Source organism: Triturus cristatus, chromosome 2_1 (genome assembly GCF_964204655.1).
Source record: "Triturus cristatus chromosome 2_1, aTriCri1.1, whole genome shotgun sequence".
Lineage (NCBI taxonomy): Eukaryota > Metazoa > Chordata > Amphibia > Caudata > Salamandridae > Triturus > Triturus cristatus.
Window position 1 is genome coordinate 950217967 of NC_140581.1, and position 12763 is coordinate 950230729.

Here is a 12763-nt window from a genome sequence, read left to right on the forward strand (position 1 = left end):
ACAAGCTTTCAGCTCAGTCAGCTAAAAAAACACCCCTGCAATGCCCAGGAGACCCATGCCATAGTAGTGGACACAATCTTGGAAGCCAAGCTGAAATATGATTTAAGGAAGCGCCCTTCTTTTTGGCCACCATATTCCTTGGACCTGCCAGTGCCCTTCCTATCTCCTCTGAGTGTTCAGTTGAGCTGCCACTGCACCTTCCACCTACCAAGCATGGTCAGATGGCTGCCATCTGTCTCTGCCACTTCCACCCTGCCTTTCCAGGTTTCATGCCCCTATCCCCTCCCTCTTGTCCTCCATGGACCATTTTGCTGCCACTTCCTTCCTTCTTCCCTCCATGCACTGTTGTGCTACAACTGCTCCTCCTGCCTGCCCTGTGTGGTCTGTTGTGAAGGTCAGTATCTGTCTTGTTTGTGTCCAGCCCCTACCCCTCCCTTCTGTCCTCCATGGTCCTCTGTGCATGCCCCTGACCCCTCCCTCTTGCCCACCATTGCTGTTGGGCTGCCACTAACCCCACCATTTGCTATGCATGTTCTTTAGTGCTGTCACAGCCCCTCCCACCTCCCCTGTGTGGTCACCCTACTGGGCCTAAATGGCCCCTGCACCTTCCGTCCGTTGTCTGTGTGTATGCCATTTTATTGTCACTGTTGCCCTCCATAGTGTGTTGATATTTGTCCCTACCTATTGCCACTTTAATCAAGGGTAAAAGGTATGGAAAAATATCAAACCTAATACTTACCTACATCTAAGTGTGAAACACAGAACACAGACAAAGTGTACTTTAAAACAACATGGCTGCCTTTAACTTTTGTAAAGGCAGTCATTATCCAATCACACAATGCCTTGCCATCACATTGTAGCGCGGTACTTCCATGAAGTACTGCAGAATTTGGTGAAAATACAGTGACAACAGATGTCACTAAGTTAGAATGCCTTATAACTTAAAACATACTTACCCTACTTACCTGTTGTACTCAAAAGAATCATCTGCAAACCCTAATGAGATTCTACTGATTTTCATGTAAATCCGTTTGGCCATTTTTGCTCTACACAATATACAAACATCTATGGAAAATGTATTGGTGGCAAAACATGTTTTGGGATCACCCTTTCATCTTTGCACCTTCTTTGGCCAGTCATGCAAAACTTTCCATTATCCTCCAATGTAGAAATGATATAGGTTTGAAAAGTTTCATGGAAATGCGTCAGACCGGGACAAAGTAGTGAACAAATTTATGAGGAATTCATAAAGCTAGTAGTCCAGCTATAACTGCAGAGTAGTTATATATATATATATATATGTATATATATATATATATATATCCATAAAAAATGAATTATAAAGATATGTTAAGATAATTTATAGTTAGGAAACCATTTGCTACACAAATCCAATTTAAACTACATAAACATTAGACATTCTAAAGTTGTAGTTATATTTTTTAATTATAATTTATACACCACTTTCAAATTAATACCATATTTATAATTCACATTTATACATATGCACTATCTCAATATTCATATAACTCATGCACCTCCATACACAGTCTTCTCATCTCACTCGCCACACTACCTTAACTATAACTTGCCACTTCTCCATGCACTATCTAATGCCTTACACATTACAGAAGTTAAAGCATGTGAAATTATTTCATTAACTTGTACATTTATGACATCTGAAAATATATAATGTGGCAGAACATAGAGTATGGTAAAGTGGCGAATTATAGTTAATGTAGTTTGGCGAGTGAGGTGAGACAACTGTATACAGCGGTGCGCTAGTTATACAGCAACCTCTTGTCTGTGCTGTCTGCCATGTTGAGAATTATGCAGCACTATATTGACATGGCAGTTTGCTAATGACCTCTTAACAGTGTGAGATTTTACACAAGTAGCTACCCGTCATCTATCTGCTCCATCCACTTCTAAACTGGGAGCCTTGCTCAAAAGGCTGGAAAGTTTTATGGGAGGAGGCAGACGTTTCCTCCCACAAAACATAATGTAAGGCAACTGTGTCCCATTTCCACTTTTGTAATATCCTGAATAACAGCCCCCTGTAGCCTCCTTTGCATATGAGATATAGTCAGGGGTTGCTTCTAAACATGGTGCAAGTAAACAATTGGTTCACACCCCAACCTTTGCCATTCAGTCTACTCAAGATGCATGGTCATTAGAATCAACTATTGATGTTGCTTTTTCACACAAATAGAATTGCACAGTTACATAAGCTGTGCCACTTCACACAGATTGCTTCTGCATTTTTTTTGTTTCTTACTTTAAATAGCGCAAATGACATTATGTTACAAAATAAACACACCTCTACACATTATTTCAATTTCCTGAGGAAATAAAAACAATTCTCTTACCCTGAGCTTCCAGATTTGGTAGTCAATGAAAATATCTCCACCTTGAGACCTGTGGGACACAAAAGAGTAGCCACGATTTCAACATGAGCGAAAACAGCAAGACATTACTGGGCAAGTAACAAACTGGATGATTGATGGGTAAATGATATACGATAGATAGATAGATAGATAGAGAGAGAGAGAGAGAGAGAGAGAGAGAGAGAGAGAGATAGATAGATAGATAGATAGATAGAGAGAGAGAGAGATAGATAGATAGATAGATAGATAGATAGATAGATAGATAGATAGATCTTCAACACACATATGTGTGTATATGTATGTATTTATTTATATATATACACACATACATATATATTTATATATATATTTAAATGCACAATACTACATTTATTACTACAATATATCACATGAGCAAAAGCATTGTTTATTATTTACTATTTCACAGATTTCGTGTTACTAGGTATTTACATAGGGAACCAACTATCCAAACAGTTAGTATACTCCTACAAATAAATGTTGCCTTATGCACATTTTTACGTGTTTGAGACAGAACCATAACTCACTTTTAAACTGTTTTTTCAATGAATTTCATTTTATTTTCAGGGTGGGCTACAACAAGAATTGGCACCCAACCCACTGTGACCCCCCATTCTCCACTGTGCATGGCCTTAGGCCAGACTCTGTGCTGAACCTGCAGGGGGCACTGCAAATTGGACAATGGGCATAGGGCCTGACCTATGGTTAGATATTAAACCATAAACCAACAATAACCCTCCACCCAGATAGTACACGAGATAATAGGAAGTAGTCATTAAAAATTAAACTTAATGGCTTTGACAGGTGTCACCACACTAATACAAGCATAAAGGTGTCTTAATATATCAGCGCAACATCATTGAAACCACTCAGTTTGGCAACATTTTACTATGAAATTCATTAACACATGTAATGATTTACTCTTAATTTCAGCCTTACCAATAAAACGGTTGAACGTCAATAAACTGTGTGCATGAGAAATTTGTTCTACAAGCTGCAAAACAGCCTTAGGACTCAATAAGAATATCTCTGCACCATAAAGCTAAAAGTTTAAAAACTCAAACTCTGAGAATGCTTAAAAGAAATTAAAATCTCTCGCAGGATTACATATGTGAGGACGGAGGAGGCTTGGGGTACCAGATCAAACATTTTTAATATATTTTCTGTGGTGGCTGTTGCACTGTTTACAGCCCAAAACACTTATTTGTATATTGTTGGTGCCCCTACCCTCTCTGGCAGCTGAGTTCAGTTTTTAATGGGGGGCCTCGAGAAGCTCCGCATACCTTGCAACACTGCGGACTCCCTTGCATTTGTCCATGCCTCACTGGGCCGGTACAGGAACCAGCAGCTATTTTCCGTCCTGCCAGTGTTCACTACAGGCAGGGTTGCTGCTGTTGCATGCCCTCCGCTCCTGCCAGTGATAGGTATTAGAGCGCCAGGCAGGATTGGGGCAATGCTGTTGGGGTTTGGACACTCCCTGGGAGAGCTTTGTTTGTTGAGTACGGTGACCTCAAGCTGCCTGCATCCCTGGTGCACAGAGACCCTCTTGACATTTTGTCTAGGGCTAGCTTCCTCCCAGGGAGAATGTTTAAGAATGCAGCAGGGATCAATCTGTGCATTCCATTCATACACGGCCAGAGGGGGACACAGGAGACAATCAAAAATATTGAAAGGGTTTTTATATTGATTTTGTTGGCTTGACAAAGTAATTTTTCAGCCTTAACCTAGCCAATCACATTGTGTTCACTTTTTTTAAAGATTGGCTCACAAGTTTTAATGAATCCGTTCAAGAATGTTAACCCTTTAAATCACACCCTGCTCCTCCTTGCATTGTAAATATCTAAAGTAGTACTAGATGATTTACATCATCTATTTATATATGCTCAGATACGTTATCCAGTTGCAATCATTACTGGGTAGTTATAGCTAGAATCATGTTTCATTAGGAAATTGATTTTTTTTGTTTTCCCAATAACTTTGGCTTGGTTTTACTTATCTAGACAAAACTTAAAAAACACAGTCTCATTCATCTCAGCTTCATCCTAGAAAGTTTTAAGGTGATCTGTCAAGTGTCGGCCAAGAAAAAGGTGGGGTCCAAAAATATGTTTTCCCCATGCAATTTTCCATATGAATATTGAACTGCGATACCACAAAAACAGCTGATGGGATTACACCAAATTTGACATAAAGTTAGATCTTGATCTGTTAAGTCATTTTTGAGAAATCAAGGTTCAAAATGTATGTATACTTCACACCAAGGAGGATCCGTGGATCCAACAGATCAAAAGATAAGAACTGAATGACTGCCACAACATAAACAGAGTTGTTGCGTGAGATAGTGCCACTAATTTAATATTCACTGCTGCTAAGCAAGGAGTGCCCCATAATGCCCTGCAATGGAAATTGGATTCTTTTTTGAGCGATTTTAAATGCTGTCAGTCATGACTGCCAGGCCAATAACTGTGCGATTGACATGTCAGGGATTAAAAAAGGAAATTAATTTTATTAAAGAGTTTTAAATGGCAGTAGATAGGCACAGCCTCGATGCTACAATGTTAATGATTTCATATTAGTGCATTGATTTTTCATCTATGAGTGTTCATATAATTGAAACCTCTCAGTTGTTCAAACACGAATGCACATTTATTGGTTACATATATGTGGAAATATGCTAGTGTAAACTTTATTTTCTCATACAACCCAAAATACATATGGATAAATACAGATGGATATTTAAAAAAACATGATTACCATTTAATTGGGAGCCCAATTTTTAAAGCACTCTGATCTGGAGCTTTATGCTCTTCAGCTGAAATGCAGGTGATTGGTTCTATGGCTGCATTTTGTGGCCTGAAAAATGTTAAAAAGAACTCAAAGACATGTTTATCGATGAACATTATTTTGAAAGTTTTGTAAAGATTCGCCAAACGTTGGCAAAGTCATAAAAAAAAGTACATATATATATATATATATATATATATATATATATATATATATATATATATATATATATATATATATATTCACTGAAAAAACCATAGGTTTCACACACGTTATAGTTAGGAATTAGCATTTAAAAAACCTTGCAAATTCACTGAAAAAACCATAGGTTTCACACATGTTATAGTTAGCTGGACATTTTACTGATAAAAAACCAATGAAATTCCCCCGTTATAGTTACTGTAGGCAACTATAACTCACGCGACCGTAATCCTCTGCTGATGCTAATACTGTATTTAGACACTTATTTGCCCATGTCTTCTTCCATTAAATTTTAGCTATACATATATTACAAATATTTTTTTTTCATAAAGACACATATGTCATCAGCAGAGGATTACGGTCGCGTGAGTTATAGTTGCCTACAGTAACTATAACGGGGGAATTTCATTGGTTTTTTATCAGTAAAATGTCCAGCTAACTATAACATGTGTGAAACCTATGGTTTTTTCAGTGAATTTGCAAGGTTTTTTAAATGCTAATTCCTAACTATAACGTGTGTGAAACCTATGGTTTTTTCAGTGAATTTGTACGTTTTTTTAAATGCTAAGTTACTTTACGCCATTCGTGGCGTGCGCGCCCACTTAACGCAGTTCGTTCCGTGCGCGCACAGTGAGCACGCGGTGCGCTTTGCGCACCGCGCGCCCACTTTACGCAGTTAGTGCCGTGCACGCACGGTGGGCACGCGGTGCGCTACGCGCACCGCGTGCCCACGTTACGCTAGATGGGCCATGTACGCACGATGCGCTTCGCGCACCGTGCGCACATGGAGGACATATTATGCGCTTCCTTGTGATAGGTAATCTGTTGAAATTTTTTGGGGAAATGTTTTCAACAAAAGGGCCATGCACAAATGGTGGCCTTCGGCCACCATTTGCACACGGGGTGGAGAGAGTGTGGATTTTATTTTTTTATAATTTTTTACCATACGCGTACGGTAAGCGTACGGTAAGCGTAATCGGCGAAATTTTCGAAAAATAAAAAATTACCGTTTTTTGCCTTGGTGGATCTTTTAAGACTCAACTAACATGGTTATGTGCATGGGCGCTGTCTAAACAGCCCCTTTATATGTTTTTGGCATTTGTTTATCAGCTCCCCCCTCAGAGTGCGAGAGAGAAAATGGCGGCCGCCGCTTACTGGTTTCGACCGATTCGAATGTTTACTAAGATCTAAGGGCCAATCAGAATCGCGCTCGCGCACGCCACCGTACGCGTACGGTAAGCGTACCGTAAGCGCACCGTAAGCTGGCTCAGATATATATATTGATTTAAAGGCTATTTTCTCAGAATCTACTGAACAGATTTACACCAAACCTACAAAAGGCACTTCCTTGACCTGAGGACTACCTCTCTGCCAAATTTCTAGTAATTCTGTTCAGCCGTTCGGGCTGTAGCCCTGTCTAAAGGTCCTATGGAAAAATGCATGGGAAAAATGTGTTTTGGAACCCCCCTTTTATCTCAGCCCCCGCTTGACGAATCCCCCCGAGACTTTCAGGGTAGGAGCGGAGCGTAGCGCCCCACCTATTTTGAAAATTTCGCGAGGATTCGTCGACCGGCGCCAAAGTTATTCAAAATAGAATGTTGCGGATTTCCTATGGAAACGTGGTCCTAACTATAACTACCTACTGGCGACCGCCAGTAGGTAATAGATAGATAGATAGATATATATATAGATATATATCACACCACCAACAATCCTCAGGGCGTCCACCATGTCCACAGATTGACTTAGACTCCTTTATCATGCTCACAAGAGGTTTTTTTTATTATTTAAGTAATGCAAACTGCACCATAAGGTGTTTCGGCTGCCACTGACGGCCATGATCACACAGTGTTGCGCCACCATTTTGGATACTTTTAACTCCCAACCTACTGATTACATCATCATAGGCAGTGAAAACAGACTTTGACCAATGTATTTCAAAAGTGCGAGTACAGTATGCAGGTGAACAAAGACATAAATAATTTGATTCAATAATTCATTAATTTCATGAAATCATATAACTAAAGAGGCCAGGCGGTGCGTTCCCCGATTCAATAAAACATTTTATACTTTGCATTTTCAATTCATAAGCTCACAATTTATATTCCCTCACCACCGGTATATTCTGGATTAAACAAATTGGTTTGCTAGCTCTTCCCTATGACAAGGGCATCCCTCATGGAGAATGCTCTTCGATGTGTTATACTGGGATTTTTGGGCAAAAGTGGGCTAATGATTGGGTCTGCCTGAACAATATGCCAGTTCCTTCTCACCACAGCCCTTAAAGTTCTGTCCTGCGAACTGCAAAGTACAAATAGCATTATTGCTTTCTGATTCCTACGGTCCTTGCTCCTGGTGAATAGGATAGTTTCCCTACTCTTTCTATTTACCACTTTCTTTTAAAAAGACAAACAACATATTTTAGTCAATCCAATTGGAAATAGGAGCCCAAGTTTTTGCCCAAGTTCCTGTCCTTTTTGTCCATTCAATCTATTTACAGAGGACTCTATATTATAGATAGCTAAAATCCGTGATCTCAAAATTATAAATGTGGCAGAGTCGGGCTAATCCACTGGGAAGTAATACATAATCGTATAATGGCCATGGCGATAAATACCAATCTAATCTCAGGTCTTGCTCTTGTATTTCCTCCCCAATTGCACTCAGTGCCCAGGATTACCAATTCTGGTGTTATAGCAAGTGGGATCCCAAAAACTCTATTAAAGAAAGATTTGATATCATGAAAGAATTGAGCTAAGTTAGGGCATGAATAAAACATATGTATAGTATCAGCAGCCGCTAGGCCACATCTGCTACACTTGCCTCCCCGTGTACCTCCCCATTTCACGACCTTCCGAGGAGGATAGTAAAGATCAAAAATAGCCTTATAATGTTGGGTTCTAAGGCTTCCTCTTGTTAAAGTCTCATTTGCTAGAACAATTGAATCTTCTAGCTTTATCCCCTCCTTCCCAAATTTTCCCTCCCAGTTAGTATTCTGACAACATAGGTCGTCAGGGAAAACTTCCAATAATATTTGATAAATTTTCCCGATTCGGGACCTTCTACTTATTGTTTCCACCAGAGATATTTTTTCCAGATTTGCTGTGGTCCCTTGTGCATTTGTCCCCAAGAAGCTCCGGACCTGCAGGTATTTGAAGAAATCTCTACTATCTAACTAAATTTTTTCTTGCAAAGAAGTAAATGTATCTATTTGACCTTCATCATATATATCCCCCAAAAAACTAATCCCAGCACTGCCCCATCAGAAAGTAATTTGATCTTGAAAAATTGGCGGTAAGACACCACACCACAGGAGTATACACATTTATGTTAGAAACCTTAAACCTCAGTCGGACCTTTCTCCAAAGCCTGTAAGCTGCCTCGAGGATTTTAAATCTAGTTTTTTTATAGTAGCTGGGTTCTAGATTTTTAACTAAACATTGATTAACTTCATTATCCAGTACGATTTGGTAAATAGTTGGTCTTACAGCCATGGATATTTCAGATTTAATCCCAGTCACTAGAATCCCCATATGTTTTAGCAATGATGCCCAATGATACATTAGAAAATTCGGGACTCCCCAATCCACTCGCTCTCTAAGGAGTGTCATCCATCTGGGCGCCCAATCACGCTCTATGAAATCCCCACAAATACCTAGAGCAGCGCCTTTCAATTTTTGCTAAAGATGCCGTTGAGAACTCCAGGGGAATAGTCCTAAACAAATATAAGAATGTTGGGAGGACCAGCATTTTTAAAACATTATTTCTTCCATAAATAGAAAGATGCAGGTGATCTAGCCTCTCTAATGTCCTATTGACAGTATCAATCAGAGGAATAATATTTAGATCTGGTATTTGATCAACCGACGGTGAGATCTTAATCCCCAAATATTTTGCTTCAGCCAGGATTAGGAAATCAGGAGGAGGCATAGAATTAGAATGAATAATCTGCATTTTATCAATATTTAATTTATAACCCGATAAAACCCCATATTGCTCCTCCTGATCCCTCACTGCTGGGAAAGCCGCTGTATTATCGCTAGTGAGTATCGCGATATCATCTGCGTAGGCCAATGTCTTATACTCCGTGTCATTGATCTTTACTGGTTTAATGTTCATGTTTTTCTCTAATTTGTTAAAAACGTATCAATATAGAGTGCGAACAGCAGGGGGGAGCAAGGGCACCCTGCCTTGTACCTCTGTTTTGATTCCTGCCCTGATATACGGATCTCTGCTTCAGGTGATATACAGAGTGTCTGCACTGCTTGAATAGATTCAGGGCAAAACCCCTTCCACTGCAATACAAACCACATGAATCGCCATGAGACCCAGTCGAACGCTTTCTCTGCGTCCAACAGGGCCACCCCCAATGGAGATCCCGTAGCCTTAGCCCAGTCAAGATGTGCAATCACGCGTCTTACGTGATCAGTTGTATCCCTCCCGGGGATGAACCCATGCTTGCGAACAGACACCAGAGGGGCAATGATTTTAGCTAGTCTAGAAGCTATTATTTTAGAATAGACCTTACTATCTGAGATAATGAGAGAAATTGGCCTATACGATGATGGGCTGAGTTCAGGCTTGTTTTTCTTCTTAAAGACTACTATTGTGTTCTTCCGCCAAGATTCAGGGATTTGCCCCTTTTGAGCCAGCTGGAATAACGAGACCATATCTTGTCGAAGTGCTGATCTAAATGTCCTCAAAAATTCTAGAGGGATGCTGTCTAGGCCAACCGCCTTACCGGCTGAGAGAGAAACTACGGCACTTTCAATCTCTTCCCATGTGATTGGGGCAGCAAGAATCTTATTTTGTTCAGCAGTAACCTTCCTTGTTTCGATCTTCAAAGAACTCAAGGAACGCCTTTGGACCCGCTGCCTCACCCGCACCTGTCTCCTCAGTATATAGTTGCTGCTAAAAGTTTCTGGAATACCTCGAAAATTTTAGTTGGAGAATCTTGAATCTGGCCAAAATGATCTTTAATCCTACATATTCCGCTGGCCACTTCCCTCTCTCTCAGCCACATTGCCAAGACCCTTCCAGTATTTTCCCCAAACTTGTATGTTTCCGCCCTGAACTGTGTATATTTACTAGCAACTTCTTCCCCAAAGTGCTGCTGCATTTTAGATTTTATCACAGCCATTCGCTGAAGACACTCTTCATTGTCTTGGCGATCCCCTATTTTATTCATCAGCTCAATTTCAGTCATCCTAAGCTGATCTACCCATCCACTGATCTTTTTCTATTTGGACTGCTGCTGATATATAGAAAAGCTAAGAGTCTCCCCGCGCAAAGCTGCTTTGAACGCATCCCAAACAATAGTTTCAGAGGAAGTGCTCCTATTAATACTAAATAATTCCATTCTCCATTTGGACATATGCTCGCAGTATGCCTGTTCAAGGAGCAATTTCCTTTCAAAAGACCACTTCCTCTGAACCCCGAAGATGCCACTTAGTGGCAGCTCAACGACCAATAGATTGTGGTCCGAAATGATCCTAGGGGAAATATCAAAACTGTCTCCCTCCGCAATCTGATGGGACATAAAAAAATAGTCCAGACGGACAGATTTGTTATGAGAGGCTGAAAAAATGGTGTGCCCTGGAACCCCCAGTCTGTGTCTGACCCAGAGATCAACTAGTCAATGTTCCCTCACTTCTCCCTTCAGAGCTTTGAATGTCCTGACTTTCCTTCCTTGATATGGAGCATTACCAAGAAAATTAAAATTGCTATCCAAATGGATATTAAAATCGCCACAGAGAACTACCGGATACTTCCATAGGGCCATTTCGATGTTGAGATGGTCTAAGATCTCTGGGTCATCCAGATTAGATCCATACAGTGAGCAAATTGTCAATGGGGTTTCATTAATTACAAACTCCAATATCACCCACCGTCCCCATTAATCCTCCTTATTTCGTTGACACATACCAATATCTTTCTTAGCTAGGATGGCCACCCCCCTAGTGGTAGTACCTTGATGAGTACAAGCCAATAAGTCTAGGCCCAAACCTCTCAAGCATCCCCGTTTGCCCCACGGTATGTGGGTCTCTTGTAGACATAAGATATCTATTTGCATAAATTGTATGATTTTAGCCAAAACCTCTCTTTTCTTTCTGTCATTCAAGCCGCATATGTTCAAAGAGCAAATGCGAATTTTATTCTTTCCACCCATCATTCTTATTGACAATTGATTCTCCCCTCAGCCTAGAGAAATAGTTCAAACAATAAAAGTAGACTCCACAAGTCCTATCAAAAAGTACTCTCGTATTAAGACAAAAAAATGCCATGTCTATAAGTGGCAAACCCTAGCTGTTTAGCCCTCTTGACCACCTTAACCCACCACCCCTTCCCCCATCCTCTCCCCTCCAACCTGTCTCCCCCACCCCTTTCCTCCCCCTGCTACCTATCTTATGAGGCTTAGGGACCAACAGCCCCTGGTGATGGAGAGCTGTGTCAACGCCCCCGTCCTCAAGACCAACCCTCCCCGCTACGATATCATAAAAAATTCCAAGAAAAAGGGCACAGGGTATCAGAAGAATCCTCCAAAAGAGCTAAAGATAAAAGAAAGAAACAGCAGAATGGGAGGGATAAGAGGAAATCCTGAATCAAGCTTGACATCATCCACTGGAAATCATCCTCTTATCCATCAAAACATTGCTGAGAACTTTTATCCCCCTGTGCATTTTAGATCGTTTGTAAATATTCTTTTGCTAAAACCTCAGATAGGACAAAATTGTGTCTGCCCCTGAAAAACTACTTTCAACTTATGCAAAAAAACCTGTGCCCCTTTTTGCTTGGAATAATGGGATTAATTTGCGAAGCTGCCATCTTTTCTCAACTGTTGCAGGGCAGAAGTCTGGCCTTACGAAAAAATCACATCCCCTTCCCCTTCTTTTTCTGTCTGGCCTAGCCAAATCATACAATGCCTCTTGGGGCAAAAAATTATTCAAGCAGATAAGGATGGGCGTGGTCTTTCAATGCCTTGGCCCCGGTTTTTCTGTTGGAAAGGAAACCGATGAGCTCTTTGCAATTCAGTTTTCCAGTCCCAATGTAGTTCTGGGAAGGCCTCCTCAAAAAGTTCAATCACAAATTGGTGAATATCCCCCCTCCTTGCCCTCTGGTATCCCCAAAATCCGTAAATTATTCCTCCTTGAATGATTCTCGTGATCTGTCAGCTTCCATAAGGTATCCTCCTTCAAGGATTTCAGGGACTCAGTGATGGTTCTCTGGTTAGCCAACTCATCCTCTAATGTGGAGATTCTTGTCTCTGCTTCCCCGATCCTAGCTGCAAACTCTGAGCAAGTCTTTGCCACCCTGCGTATTGAGTTTTGCAGTTTTCGGGATGCACCCTGAATGCGCAGACTTTCCAGATGAGTCTC

General features: G+C 40.7%; 1 protein-coding gene across 1 annotated transcript in view; it reads right to left on the reverse strand.

Moving 5' to 3' along the window:
- Positions 1-12763, reverse strand: part of PTPRD (protein tyrosine phosphatase receptor type D) — a 3784543-nt gene that overhangs the window by 1909144 nt on the left and 1862636 nt on the right. Inside the window, exon 7 of the mRNA XM_085633482.1 lies at positions 2370-2418. The gene's annotated coding sequence lies outside the window, so the exon portion shown is untranslated. The remainder of the gene's footprint in view (positions 1-2369; positions 2419-12763) is intronic.